This window comes from Erpetoichthys calabaricus, chromosome 6, assembly GCF_900747795.2.
Source record: "Erpetoichthys calabaricus chromosome 6, fErpCal1.3, whole genome shotgun sequence".
Classification (NCBI taxonomy): domain Eukaryota; kingdom Metazoa; phylum Chordata; class Cladistia; order Polypteriformes; family Polypteridae; genus Erpetoichthys; species Erpetoichthys calabaricus.
This window is the reverse complement of record NC_041399.2, coordinates 94,259,664-94,273,013: the sequence shown is the minus strand read 5'-3', so window position 1 is coordinate 94,273,013 and position 13,350 is coordinate 94,259,664.

Below are 13,350 nucleotides of genomic sequence, written 5' to 3'. Positions count from 1 at the left end.
TTGCTGTGGGTTGCCTTTTAAGGCAAATCCTTTTGCCAGTTATGCTGTGTTGAATGTTTTTGCATTATTTTCCAATTTTCTTAATAAATTTTTACTTATAAAGATTGTTTTTTACATGTTTTATGTATAAAAAAGTTTACAGTCATTCAACCACCCCTCCACCTCACCACCCTGCGGATTTTGCTATATTTTGAACTGTTAAGCCTGTTTTCCCCAATTTGGGCCTTGCTAAGTTAAAGCCTGCAAGTAGTTTTTTGGGGCAAGCTGGTCTATGGTAAGTCTCTTCTGGATTGGCCAGTTATGCTCCTGGCCAGTTTATGGTTATTTTTGGAGGCTTCAACTCTATTTTGTCATGTTTGTGACTTCATCATACAACAGGAATGTCTTCAATTTTAGAGACATTATATTTAAACAAGTTTTTATTCTAAATGGACTTAGTTACAATCAAGTGTTACTTGGTATGGGAAACCATATGACCTGCTGCAGAATAATGCGTGATTTGGTGGCTGATCGTTGCTGTCTGCTTCTCTGTAAACAGTTGTCAGAATCTTTTGTGGGAGGCAAAGATTTTTCTTAATTTGTCTTATGAAGGTCAAAGTATTTACTTCTACTCAAACTTCAGTCCATTATCCATAGCTACTGCCAGGAAAGCCATACAACATGCTATGACAGGAGTTTCTATGTCTGGGTTACCCCCACTCCATATCTACCCTGCTCATCTTGAGCTGTCTCACAAATGTGTAAGCATCACCTTGAAGGATACAGAACAATCCATAGAAACTATTGACAGCTATTAACATATAGTACATGCACTTTTACAAATGTGAACTCTGTAATTGCTTATTTCTTATAAGGACTCTCAGGCCTAAACATTTGCTTTTTACCATTCCACTCTGGTCCTCAAGTTTGAATTTTATTTTTCCCTCTGTGGGTTTTGGTTTTTTCCTGAGTTTCCTCTGCCTCTCTTTCTCTTTCCAACAGAGACTTTGGATACAGTTGCCACAAAATTAGGCTTAGTCTATCCCAGAATTTTTCTAAATCTTTGTGCGCTGAACTAATGTTTGAATTTTTTTCAGCAAGAGTTCATGGTGCTGATGACTCCAGTATTTCAAATTGGGAGTTTTAAATGTGACTTGTACACAATTGTGTGGAGTGTAACAGTGACTTGTGATCCTCTGAGTCATTTAAATGTCAACTCTTGTGAGGAGCATGTTGGGTGAACGCAAATTGGAGGTTGTTCTTACTTTGGTATGTTTTTAAAGGTTCGTTGTTGGCTTAAATTACTCTTTTTTTATATATGTTGTGCCCTTTGTTTAATCTAAATGTGTTTTTGGCAGCTCTGGTGGACAATCTTGAGTACTACATTGAAAATAAGGAAATATTTCAGTTTTTTTTATTCATTAAAGCATTGTGCCTGAACTCCAAAAAATCCACTTTATTTTGTGATTATTGCATTTACAACAGCAAAGGCTGTAAGTCAGTTTTATTTTTTACATTTTTCTAGTTATACCCTAGAAGATTATTTTGCAGTTTAAAAATTTTAAAACACTTCTAACAGCTTATGGAACTTATCAGAAGTGTAACATTTGTGCAGTACTGTGAAATGTACAGGTAGTAATTGCTTTTCCTTTTGTATAATTCATATTTCTGTTGGGGCGGCACGGTGGCGCAGTGGGTAGCGCTGCTGCCTCGCAGTTGGGAGACCTGGGGACCCGGGTTCGCTTCCCGGGTCCTCCCTGCGTGGAGTTTGCATGTTCTCCCCGTGTCTGCGTGGGTTTCCTCCGGGCACTCCGGTTTCCTCCCACAGTCCAAAGACATGCATGTTAGGTGGATTGGCGATTCTAAATTGGCCCTAGTGTGTGCTTGGTGTGTTTGTGTGTGTCCTGCGGTGGGTTGGCACCCTGCCCGGGATTGGTTCCTGCCTTGTGCCCTGTGTTGGCTGGGATTGGCTCCAGCAGACCCCCGTGACCCTGTGTTCGGATTCAGCGGGTTGGACAATGGATGGATGGATATTTCTGTTGATGATACAAATTAAATTAAGAGCTAAGACGCCATTACCTGACTCTCATATCTTTTATGAATGGATTTTGTCTAACTGTCTATCTACAGTACATATGCACACATGTAGGGAGGGCAATACAAAAACTTTATCACAAGAAAAATAAAGTTTTTGTGGTAAACAGGCGTGCTTTTTATGTGCGTTAAGTTTTATAATATGAGAATCAATTTTCAGTGTAATATAGTTACAATATTTAAAAAGTATGTTCAATCAAATGTACAATCAATTTCATATATCCCAGAAACAACAGAGATTTTTAATCATAAACCACACTAAAACTCACACCCTCACCCAAAATAGAAATCAAAATGGTAATAAAAAAAGAGATCCATTCAGTTAAGCAACCGGTTATTAAATAAAACAATAGGAGTTTGGCACACACACGGGCAGGAGCTCAGCAGACTTATTTTTAGAATAACATTAATAAAATCTTGCCAGAGTCTAAAGAGGTTCTGCACAGTTCTGCACAAAGAAGTTTAGTTTTTTTCCATTTTAGATGAGATATATATAATTTCCCATTGTGTTACGAAGAGCACATTAGGATGTTTCCAAAAGAGCAGAAATACTTGATCTGCTTACAATAATGTGTAGAAAATAACAGTATATCACCAAATAGTATAAGCTCATCTGAAATAACTCCAAAGGATTTGCAATGATCATAAATGTTATACTACCTGATAGATAAAAAAAGACTTTTATGTTTCCGCAAAACATATGCAGATATACTAATTGCTAATCTATGTTTAGTCTTTCCGGAAACTCTGTATTTCCACAGTCTTTATTTCTCATGTGTTTAGTTTAATTAATAGGAAAGTGTTTAAAAAGGAACCTCCCCACTACACAGATGTGAAAATGGTTGCCTTTGTTTTTATTAATTTTTTTTATTTTTTATTTTTATTGATTTTAACAATTGCATTGAAATAAGTAAACACAATTCATTTATATATACAATGCTGCATCATATTCACATAAAATCAGAAACTGTCCTATTTAGGTAGCCAAAAAAAAATCTGTTTAATATGGAGTAATCACTCAGAGGTTTTGAAGTATTAAACAGGTGTGGACACTGAAAATCGAAGAACAACAGAAGGCGGACACCAATTAAGAGTAAAAAGCAATTTCTTTATTCTTGGTGTCAGAGAGGCTGCGGCTCCTGTCACGTTCCAGTGTGCTACAGACCTTTCAGAGAGAAGAAAGTTAGCTCAGTTTTATACCAGTTTGTTTACTAAACAAAAAGAGGAAGTATGGCAGTTCAATTTTGAGGTCACGTAGAGTTTGCAAGTAGCTTAAGATGACACATTAGATCAATACTGGAGAAGTACAGTCTACAGAAGTAGTCTTTAGATAAGAGGAACTGTCTGCATATCCAAAATTCCAGGTTCCCTATTCAACTTAGGCTATGCAATTCAGCTATGGCTAGTTTTACAGAGACAGCACTTTGCAAACATGTACTTCCGTATTCTTCTGCACCATCAGGGTTACAACACTTCAACGGCTATGTGGCAGTTACAATTTAAGAATCTTTTGATTCAGCTTATAAAAGGATTAATGTTATACTGTCAGTTAATGCACAGCACATTCTTATTATAGCTTACATTTTCGCACATAATGATCATCACACATAATAATTGATTATACAATATCAAAAGCTACCTTAAAAGTTAGTTAGTATATTTGTCTTACAAGAATACACTCTTACAGCTTAGCGTCTGTATTAGGTTACATTTGTTTGGTTAGCTTAACACATCCTTATTTAATGCATAAGTGACACACTTCTTATAGTTCTATTAGTACCATACTTTTGTTATTTGGAAAGGCTGAAGCATCTTAATTCTAAATATTCTTTCTCACAGGGTAGCAGTGGTCAGCATGTTTTAATTAAGACAGTACAGCTTTAATAAATGTGGACCCTAATTCCAAAATGCATTCATACTTTGTATTGCAAGTTGTGTGAAAATATTACAATGCACAGACACTGCCTCCCCAACAATCTCTGCAAAAGCAAAAACAAATAGTCAGCTTTCTTTGGTTATGTATGCATCTGCCATAAAACATACATGTATATATAATTCAATATGTGAGCCAGCATTTCAATTTAGCTGTACTCAAATCCTATTTATTTTCAAAAAAAGGCACCCCATTCATTGCTAAATACCACGTTCCATTAGTTTTTCTATACAGTAATCCCTCCTCCATCGCGGGGGTTGTGTTCCAGAACCCCACGCGAAAGGTGAAAATCCGCGAAGTAGAAACCATATGTTTATATGGTTATTTTTATATTGTCATGCTTTGGTCACAGATTTGCACAGAAACACAGGAAGTTGTAGAGAGACAGGAACGTTATTCAAACACTGCAAACAAACATTTGTCTCTTTTTCAAAAGTTTAAACTGTGCTCCATGACAAGACAGAGATGACAGTTCCGTCTCACAATTAAAAGAATGCAAACATATCTTCCTCTTCAAAGGAGTGCGCGTCAGGAGCACAGAATGTCAGAAAGAGAGAGAAAGCAAACAAATCAATAGGGCTGTTTGGCTTTTAAGTATGCAAAGCACCGCAGCACAAAGCTGTTGAAGGCGGCAGCTCACACCCCCTCCGTCAGGAGCAGAGAGAGAGAGAGAGAGACAGAGAAAAACAAACAATCAAAAATCAATACGTGCCTTTCGAGCTTTTAAGTATGTGAAGCACCGTGCAGCATGTCGCTTCACGAAGCAGCTGCACAGAAGGGAGCAACGTGAAGATAATCTTTCAGCATTTTTAGATGAGCGTCCGTATTGTCTAGGTGTGCGAACAGCCCCCCTACTCAATCCCCTTACGTCAGAATCAGAGAATGTCAGTGCAAGAGAGAGAGAAAGAAAAGTAAGTTGGGTAGCTTCTCAGCCATCTGCCAATAGCGTCCCTTGTATGAAATAAACTGGGCAAACCAACTGAGGAAGCATGTACCAGAAATTAAAAGACCCATTGTCCGCAGAAATCCGCGAACCAGCAAAAAATCTGCGATTTATATTTAAATATGCTTACATATAAAATCCGCGATAGAGTGAAGCCGCGAAAGGTGAAGCGCGATATAGTGAGGGATTACTGTATTTACAAAGAAATCCCATATTTTCATACTGGCATTTTCAGGCCTGCCATGTCTGTAAAAACTCTGAAGGCAAGCATCTTCACTTGCAGTTCACTCTGTCTTCAATGTGCCATCTCAAGTGTTCTCCTTTGTTCATGTGAAATTGATGCTGGTGGTGTACTTTGAATTCCAAATGTGTGAAAAATATTGCAATGCATTTTCAATCAAGTTTATATACATTTTTTATCTAAGTGAAAAAATTGAAACACAACAGACAGTTGACAGTATTTTAAGTACAGCTGTTTATTTGTTTTTATATTATTTATTATTTTATGTACTCATCTGATTTTTAATGTTTTGTTTTACTTTTCACTATTAAGTACTGAAATAGTTTTTGGACATGCACTCCAAGGAGATTTTTTTTTTAATTGAAAATGTATACTAATATCCATCCATTATCCAACCCGCTATATCCTAACTACAGGGTCACGGGGGTTTGCTGTAGCCAATCCCAGCCAACACAGGACTCAAGGCAGGAAACAAACCCCGGACAGGGCGTGTATGCTTATATTTAAAGTGAAAATATATGCAAACAATATATGACATGTGCCGCAAAGGTATCTATTTTAGCATTCTGTCACGCTGTATTAGTCTATGTGTGGTTTTTGAAGTTTGGGGAGTAGGAATGCATTATCAGGATGCTGAGCTGATAGACCATTACTATGAACAAAAGGATTCAGACACCATTTGCCATAGGCTTGGCAGTTGTGGCACTGTAAAAATGCATGGCGGTTCTAGTGTTAATCCTTAAAGTCAATTTAATTGACTCTTCCATAGTGCCATTGTGGAAGAAAAAGTAAGCCACAATATTAATTATCAAACAATGATCTTTACCTTATTTAGGTCCATTCCTCTAGCAGAATGAACACCAAATCATATTTTCAAGACCGTTTTTTGTAGAAGAACACGATCATTTAGTTATGTGACTAGTAGAGAAACACAACAGCTAATGCTGAATCCACTTACTGTATCCTCTTTTCTAGTTCTTTATCATAAGTTTAAAATTGGGAAAGAAAGAAAATAGTATTTCTTATTGTTCATTCTTACAGACAACCCCTACTACAAAGTAAAATAAAATGAGTTTATTTTTAATTTCCACACAAAGTGCACAAAAAACAAATACAGTTGAGTTCTTCTCTTCTGTAGATGACCTGGCATCTTCCTTAGTGAGATAACACATCAACTGGAATTAGCCCTTCAGTTGAGGGAACATGTAGTAGTTAATCAAGCCAGATCCAGAGAACTGGAGAACCATACATCAGTCTTTATAACTTGTGCATTGAACATTTTTGAAGCAGATAGTCAACAGCCTTAACTACTACTTTTACTTGACTGACTACCAGTAATGCCACATCAAATTGCTCTAAACTATATGGCCTCTACACCCTCATCACCATAAAAACTGTGCCAACAATATGCCAGAACTGACTTGGATGTTGAATATCTTCAATTTTGATGAATCACCATGCTTCAATTGTTTTAACAGTCTTAGGACTGTGGATGATATCAACACATCTATGTTTAATCTACAGTTATAAAATACTTCTTTATCAGGTCAGGTTTATTTCTGGAAGATTGGAGACAGTGGGATGTCATTTCAGGAGCCAGTGTACTGACTGGTTTTGATCATAGTGAATTTTTAGTTTGTGTTATGTGCTTTTTATTTACTTTTGTCTCATAGAGATACGGCTGACTCTGATGGTGCTGGATCAAGCAATTCAGCCTGCTCTCTCAATTTACCGTATGGACAGAACAGAAGAGTCCAGCAAATTAAAAGGTGAAGTTGTTTGTTTCATGGTCAACAACAACTGGTGGGGCAGCATGAATGCAGCTATTTTATCATACAACTTCTCACCTGATTTGGAACACTGGAACAAAAGCACTGCTTTGACGCTGGATGCCGCCAGTTTGCAAAACCGAGCAGAGAACTTGTGTACGCCAGAGTTTTAGCTAGCGTGAAAATGTGCGTGGCTTTACGCCAAGTTTAGGTTTTATACATCGTGATTTGAGCGTGGAAATGAGCTTATGCAACATTTTTGTGCGTACGTTTATACATGAGGCCCCAGGCCATATTACTTGCAAAAAATTCTCGGATGATTCTGCAATTATGGTGTGTGTCAATGTGGGGGGATGACACAGAGTATAGGAATCAGGTGGAGAAATGTGTTCCTTGGTACAGAATGAATTGTCTGCAACTAAACATCAGCAAAACCAAGATACTGGTTATTCAATTTCACCACAACAATGAGCCTCTATGTCCAGTTACTGTTCAGGGAGTGGATGTAGAGGTAGTCCACTCGTATAAGTACTTGGAGGTTTGCATCAGTGACAGGTTGGACTGATCATATAGCGCAGAGGAGCTATGTAAGTCTTGCAGAGTGGGCTCTTTTTTCTTAAAGACTAGTTCCTTTAATGTGGGTAGTGACATTGTTCATGTCTTCTACAAACACAGTGATGGGCAGAACATGGTGTTTTTTTTTTGTTTTTTTTCATTGTGGTGTGCTTGGCTAGAAACACTACTTCAAGAGAAGTGAAAAATTATGAACAATGCTGCACATCCTCTCTCTGACATGCTAACACAGTGCTTTCAGCCAATGAATTATTTAGCAGTGTGTCAAGCAACGCTACTTGAACTCTTTTATAATATTTCCAATGTGGCTGTATAATGCCTCAATGTGACTGTGACTGCCAAGTCAGAAGTTTTTTCTTTTTAATTGTCTTCCTTTTTAGTCATTCTGGGAAATGTTTTTGTATGTGATAAGTAACATTTGATTTGTATGAATTTATTTGAGAATGAGCATCCAAAGACATATTTTAGTTTTAGAAATTGAATGATAACATGATAATTGATACTGGAGATGTTGGGATCCATATTGTCTTCTGTAACAAGAAATATACTGCACATTATACATTACAAGTGCTTTATGTATAAAATATGTTCACATATTTTAGTTCATAAAATCAATTAGAATACACTGTTCAGGGTCAGGCTCAAAACATTTTGGTCACCAGTCATATATATCCATTTTTTTAATAATAAATAAAAATGCCCTAGAATTTCACTGTTCTGCACCTGATCCTTCAAAAAATCATTGGAGTGTAAGGTTTTTTCCACATGGTCTGTGAAATGATGAGATAACATTTCCTCCCTGCTCCAGAGTCTAACATGACCTGTTCTTATTTTATTTCTTTTTGGAGGCTTCCTGTTATTTGTATAGTAAACAATTTTATTTTATGTTGCTAGATGCTATTGTAAAACATCCAACAACGTAACACTCTTCTGTAAAAATGAAAGTTTTATACTATCACAAATAATTGTTTGACCTCTTTAAATTACTCTTTTATTTTTTAACATTAACCATTTTGTATTTCTCTTCCTCTTTTCTCCTTAGTACTAGGGTGTTGTACCGTGTTAGCCATTATGAATGTTGAGAAAAGCCAAGCAAAATGACACCTTTTATTGGCTAACTAAAAAGATTACAATATGCAAGCTTTCGAGGCAACTAAGGCCCCTTCTTCAGGCAAGATGTAATCAAGAAGGTTCACAGTCTTTCCAAGGGAAAGGTTGGTTAGCCTGCTTAAATATTTTAGCCTGGACATGTCTTTACTTTAATGGCTAATACCATTTTGTCTGTAACAACAACAACAACAACAACAACATTTATTTATATAGCACATTTTCATACAAAAAGAAAGAAAAATAAAAGACAAAATCCATCCATCCATCCATCCATCCTCTTCCGCTTATCCGAGGTCGGGTCGCGGGGGCAGCAGCTTGAGCAGAGATACCCAGACTTCCCTCTCCCCGGCCACTTCTTCCCGAGGCGTTCCCAGGCCAGCCGGGAGACATAGTCCCTCCAGCGTGTCCTGGGTCTTCCCCGGGGCCTCCTCCCGGTTGGATGTGCCCGGAACACCTCACCAGGGAGGTGTCCAGGAGGCATCCTGATCAGATGCCCGAGCCACCTCATCTGACTCCTCTCGATTCGGAGGAGCAGCGGCTCTACTCTGAGCCCCTCCCGGATGACTGAGCTTCTCACCCTATCTTTAAGGGTGACAAAATAAGAAATTATTCATTAATAAATTATTAATAATAAATTATGAATAATAAATTATTCATTAATAATCTCTAAGACAAAATAAGAAATTAAAATAAGGCAACATTTGTTAACATAGAAAAGTAGTTAAGAATTTATTTATTTCTTTTTTTAATTGATTTTATTAAAAGCAAGTAACAGTCCATACAATCAATTCAAACTTAACAAGACTAAATTTAGTTCAACCCGCACCCATTAGAAAGAGGGGAAGGCCAACAGCCAGAGTAAAACTTTAAGAGTAGAAAAGAGGGAAGAGAATCATTTTCCCCAATAAAAACGCTTATTCTAAAATGTTATAAATATTATTGATTAGATTCTGCCAGGTTTTAAAAAGGTTTTGAACAGATCCTCCAAGTGAGAATTAGATTTTTTTTCCAGTTTCAAATAGTATATAACATCAGTTACCCACTGACTTAAAAGAGGTGGGCTAGGATTCTTACAGACCAGTAAACCCCTGATTCTCTAAAGAATCGCAAATCCAAGAATGGCAATTACTTTCTGTTCCCTCCAATCTTTGTAGGGATGAAAAATCATGGAGGGTGGGAGCGTCCTGGGAAAGTTTTCATTTAATGAAATAAATATATTTGTAGTAAAGCTGTTTCTTTTTGGAGCCGTGACTCCTTTGGTTCTGGTGTTTCAGAAGCGTGTTGTAGGTGCCTTTGTTCATTGTTTTTATCCATGCAGTCTCGTTTTTGTTTTTCTATGGGTGTGTTGTTAGCTAGAAGTCGTTTGCTGTTAGGAATCATAATTGGACTTACTTTTAACACTGAATTACCTTAATGTAATTCAAATAAGCCACTCTGACAGCTGCCACACTGAGTGCTGGCACAGTGGATTAGAACACACTGACTGGTGGCACTGTGTAGTGGAGTAGCTGCTGGTACTGTGGAGTGGAGAACACTGACCACAGGCACTGTGGAGTAGCTGACTGCTGGCACTGTCAGTAGTCACCACTATCTCAAGTTTAAATACATAGACATATATAGAGAGACGGCGCATTCACTGTGTTTCCCAGTAGACACGATACGTCAGCGCGTCAGCCTTATTGCGAGTGGCAAAAGTGCCATTTAAACTAATACAGGTAGACATGGAAACCGGGTTTTGTGATGAAAAAACAATGATTAAAACAGTATCGTTTACATACAACAGATTTTGGCGAATTGTTTAAATGCAATTATTTATATCCATTTATACACTAATAATGGCAATTATTAAATAATAATAATTATAATTATTATTATTATTAATCATTCCTTCCATATAAGTAACATTTCGGGGACTGCCTTCTATCTTCGAAACATTTCCAGACTTTGTCCTGTTCTTACACAACACAATACTGAAGTATTGTTTAATGCCTGAGTCACTGTATAGATTACTGTAATGCTATTCTATCTGGCATCCCACAAAAACGTATCCATTGCTTACAACTTCTTCAAAATTCTGCTGCCAGGATAATAACCTGCTGTTGTAAATCCACTGAACATATTACACCTATTCTCTCTCAACTTCACTGGCTCCCTGTTAACTACAGAATACAATACTAAGTACTGCTCTTAACATTTAAAGCTCTCCACAACCTCACTGATCTCCTACACACTTACACTCCTCTCGTTAACTCAGATCCTGTAATTTGAGAATATTCAGTCTGGCAATATGGTGCAGCCTTAGTTTGTGGAAGACAGACACAACTAAAGACATGAGTATAAAATGACGGTTGTCAATTTCAAACTGTGTTTCCTTAATGTGCTCCTTGAGAAAAAACATCATCAAGTTTGAGAAATGTTAACAGCTAACAACAATCTACATAGTGACTAAATACGTTTAGCCAAAACGTTGTTTGGAGGCTCACTTGAGCACATAAATGCATAGCTTTGCTAGCTTAGCCTGGCTTAGCTAAAGTAAAGATTATAAAACGGGATTTTCTAACGGCCAAATATAACCAAAACAATTCTTCAGCCTCACCTATGAAATGTAATCCCCCGGGATCTGGTTTGGAGCGTACAGTGGTTTGTACAATCCCAAGCAGCACATTATTCATTACTTCACTCCACAGCAGTGCCACTCACAATATGGCGGCTACATTGACGTACGATTCTGCTAGTCATGAGGCGTCTAATTATTCTATGTCTATGTTTAAATATGTCACCATTGCAACTTGTTGGCGTGCACGCTTTACCTCAAGTTTAGTTTACAGGTTGTGTTGTGTTATTTGGGCGCCACTTACTGATTTTAGGAAGCCGCTGGGTTTGACTCTTGGGCGCTGTGCGAGGGCGCGTGCGCTTTTGGCACGGGTTGCATCTGGCATCCGTGTATATATACAACCTTCGTAAACATTACTTGCGCATTCGGGCGGCGGTTGTATTGTGACCTGAAGTTTAGTTTACAGGTTGTGTTGTGTTGTTTGGGCGCTACCTACTGAGTCTGGGAAGCCGCTGGGTTTGACTCTGGGGCGCTGAGTCGCAGTGCGCATGCGCTTCGGTGCGTCTGCCGTCCATGCATATATACAACCTTCGTTTAGTAATATAGAGCAAGATAAGTCTACGTGCCAATAGTGAAGTAAAGGCAATTACATTTTGTTTGTCCTTCTCCTCTTTAAGCCCATCTGGAATTACCACAAACACAGCTGTTAATGAATCAGGAGTGATTGTGACATCAAGGCTGTCTGAGAGGCATTTGAAGATTTTGGTCCAGAATGATGCTAATTTGGTGCAGGCCCTAAACATGTGGCCCAATAAGGCTGGAGTGTGATTGCAACTTTTGCAGATTGGATCTTGCCCTGGAAACATTTTGGATAATTTTAAATGAGATAAATGTGCTTGATAAAAGATTTTAAGTTGAATGATTGAATGCCTTGCAGATATGGAGGTAAAGTGTATTCTGTGCATGGCTACCTTCAACACCTTTTCTGAAATGTTGAGTAAAAGATCCTTTTCCCACTGTAATCTGGGAAGGGAATTTAAAATATTTTTATATATTACAGAAATGCTGTCTGAGTCTACAAGACTGATCAGTATTAGAAATAGTTGGGAGGTGAGGAAAATAGTGCAGGTTCTGTTTAGCAAAGTTTCTTCTTTGGAAAAAGTGGAAAAATTGTGTTGATGGGAAGCTAAATTTGGAGTGAGACTGTTCGTAGGATACAAAAACATTATCTATATACAAATCTCTAAATGATTTAATCCCGTACATTTTCCAAACTTTAAAAATGAAAGTTTGAATAGGGTGGAAAAAGGTGATGATAAAAGTCATGTTTAATGATAATCTTGAAGTGCTTCCTTTCATTGGTTCTATATTCTGACTTAATGAAGGACAATTGGGTTGTTAGCATATTGAGGATAACTTGTATTTATGTAGCTCAGAATTTAGCATTAATGCCTGTTCATTGTAGGCTTAAGTTTATCATTTATTAGTGCTGATGTTTCTGTGGTATTTGAATTGTACAGTGGAACCTCGGTTCATGACCATAATTCGTTCCAAAACTCTGGTCGTAAACCAATTTGGTCGTGAACCGAAGCAATTTCCCCCATAGGATTGTATGTAAATACAATTAATCTGTTCCAGACCATATGAACTATATGTAAATATATATTTTTTTAAGTTTTTAAGCACAAGTATAGTTAATTAAACCATAGAATGCACAGCGTAATAGTAAACTAAATGTAAAAACATTGAATAACACTGAGAAAACCTTGAACAACAGAGAAAACTAACACTGCAATAGTTCGCGCTATAGCGCTACCAACCGCTGGCTAAAAACACTTTTTTTTAATGAGTTTTAAGCACAAATGAACATTTGAAAAAATCCGTCATTTAATAAACCACCAAGAAAAGTAACATTGCAACAATGCACTCTACGAACCGATCGCTGTAAACAGAAGTGAAAACAAAATCAAGCCCAGTGCATTCTTTAACTGCCTTCCTACCTTAAGCATCCAGCCCCCTCTCTCTCGCGCTGCCTGTGTGTGTGTGTCTGTCTCTCTCTCGCGCTGCCTGTGTGTGTGCTCTCTCTCACGCTGCCTGTGTGTGTGTATGTCGTGCTCTCTCTTTCTCTCTCTCTCTCTCTCTTGCTCGCTGCAC